This window comes from Cynara cardunculus (assembly GCF_001531365.2).
Source record: "Cynara cardunculus var. scolymus isolate 2C chromosome LG 1, CcrdV1, whole genome shotgun sequence".
Lineage (NCBI taxonomy): Eukaryota > Viridiplantae > Streptophyta > Magnoliopsida > Asterales > Asteraceae > Cynara > Cynara cardunculus.
Window position 1 is genome coordinate 1,396,712 of NC_037528.1, and position 3,061 is coordinate 1,399,772.

Below are 3,061 nucleotides of genomic sequence, written 5' to 3' on the forward strand. Positions count from 1 at the left end.
GATGTGGGACGGGATGTTACACCCTCCCCCCGTTAGGACACAACGTCCTCGTTGGGCCACATCGATCCGGGTCTGGCTCTGATACCATTTGTAACACCCCAAAAATACATATACCAAAAAATCATTGGAGAGAGAGAGCCCAAAGCATAAAATAAAATTTAACCAATAAGAGAAATAGAATGGCGGTTACAATCCGGCTAATTTTGTGGTATAGCGGGCAGGAAGTAAAACCGTGAGGCATTGTGGACCAGCGTGCCAAAGCGGACAATATCTATCGCTTCCGTGCTGCGGACTCTGATATGCGATGACGCGTTTGCTTTGTGGTATAGCGGGCAGGTTAGTCAAAGCGGACAATATCATTGCTACGGGGTTCTGGGGGCGTTACAAATATCTACAAAGTTGTTCTTCATGGATAGAGAAATATTTTGAGGGTCTTTTTAAAAGAATTCCTCCTCAACCATATGCAGATCCATCAGTTTGAACAATTAAGTAATCGCTCAACTCATCATTATTTGGCGTGCATTCCCACAAGTGTTGGTCATCGATGTCACATATAAAACAAATAGGTACCTGAAAATGCATGTCTATTATGTTAATGTTAATATTATTATTATTTAACATTATTATTTTGTTAATTTATTATTCAGGTACGACATGCCTCTTCTTGAGATAGTTGGTGTACCATCGACCAACCTGACATTTTGCATAACATTTGTTTTCATGCATCAAGAAAATATATCAAATTATACTTGGGCGTTAGATTGTCTAGAGTCCAAAATATGCGATAACTTTTACTCATGTGTCATGGTCAAAGAGAGAGAGTTTGGCTTTGATTAATGCATGCAGAGTGATATTTTCGGGTGCTAAACAGTTACTTTGTAGATGACATATCTTTCAAAATATTTTGAAACATTATAGACCATTGATTCACGAGTCTCACTCGTGGAATTCTTTTTCTCAATTATGATTGCAATTCTTTGAATCTCAAAATCAGGAATTGTACACGTACAATTTGAGAAAACTTTAAGAAAATTTGCTCGTTTATCTAGGTATTCTTGATATAAGATAGTTTAACCATTGTTACTAAATATATTGACATATGTTTGTTGTATTTTTTTTCCAGGTGTTATGAATTACCTGGACAATATATGGTTGGTACCATATAAGGAAATGCTTGTATTTGCTTGCGTTGATCAAGTTTTAAACTTTGAAAATCACACAACAAACAGAGTTGAAAGCCAACATTCTAAACAGAGTTGATGATAACAATTACATAAAAGTGGTATTAAATGGAGAATATCCAATGCCACACTTACGCACCATTCGACACATTATTGTCTTCAAGATGCAAATACATGGATTGTCCCGTAACAACATAGACTTAATGCGTATGAAGAATATATATTACTAAATAATATATTATTTATTAGAAGGGTACTTGCACAATGCAGCGAGATACATCTTGATTTAAATATTTCGTTTTAAATTTTGGCTCTATTGATGTTATAATGCGATTTTATGATGTTTTGATAAAAGAAAAATGTTTTTATTTTTGAATGAGATATAAATTGAAAATATTATAAAATTTTGAAAAAAAGGGATATTAATATAAAATTAACTATTTTGAAAGTTCGTTTTTGTGTAATTTATTTAATTCAATTTTTTATTATAATTTAATTGAAATTCAATAACGAACTAATTTATTTTTGAGTTAATAAAATAATTTTTTAAGATGATAATTAAGTATTCATTTAGTTATCAATGATTATCTTATTATATTTTAAATTTTTTATATTTAAACTGATATTTATCATGTATTTAATTATGTCTATTTGCAGTTAGTTACACGAATTCAAACATAGAGCTTTAATAAGATGTACTCATGCACTTTCTACTTGTAATCTTGAATTTTAAATAATATGCATCAATAAACAGTACTTTATGCATAAAAAACATGTTTTTAAGTGTTTTTCTCAAATGTTTTATAATATAGTATAAATAAGAGATAACAACATAATGTACATACTTATATTTACAGTAAACTTATTAATTAATAATTATTAAAGCATCTATAACAACTATCTTAAAATATTGATTTTAGAAATTTAGAAGATTTGTTCACTCTAATAGATATGCTAAGAGGTCGTTTACCAAATGCTTACTTGAGTAAGCGTTTACCAGGTCACATTACCTTACCGGATGAATATGACAATGACCAATAATCTTACCCAGTAAGAGCGAAGATAAGGATCGAGAGTCTTACCTAGTAAATGATTGCAACAATTCTTACCATGGTTAGCACATACCGGGTTAGTTGTTACATACGATGTCGTTTTGATAGACTAAAATCTTACCCGATAAGTAAATGATATTAGGTAAACGACTCATAAATGTTTCTAAAATAGGTTAAAATCTTTAAATTTTATAAGATTTCTAAAACTTAATATTTAAGAGAGAAATGACTTTTTTTCCACCAATCAAATGCATTGAAATTAAATGTTTTGGATAAAAAATAATATTTTATTAAACGTTTATTTACACTTAATTTTAGTAGTTTTATCTATACTATATTATAAAGCATTTGACAAAAACTCTTAAAAACCATTTTTTATGTATGAAGTACTGTATACTTATGCATATAACTTAAAATTCAAGATTACACTTAAACCCTTCCCATATTTGAATTCGTGTAACTAACTGCAGATAAACACAATTAAATACAGGATGAACATCTCATTTTAAATATAAAAAATCTAAAATATAATTAGGATAATCATTGAGTTCTAACATAATACTTAATTATTAATATTATAAAATGTTATATTATTAAACCAAAAATAAATTATTTCATTATTAAACTCAAATTAAATTATAAAAAAATCTATACTATATTATAAAACATTTGACAAAAACTCTTAAAAACTACTTTTTATACGTAAAATACTGTTTATTAATGMATATTACTTAAAACTCAAGATTACAAGTAGGTTGTGCGTAAGTACAACTTATTAAAGCTCCATATCTGAATTCGTGTAACTAATTGCAGATAAACATAATCAAA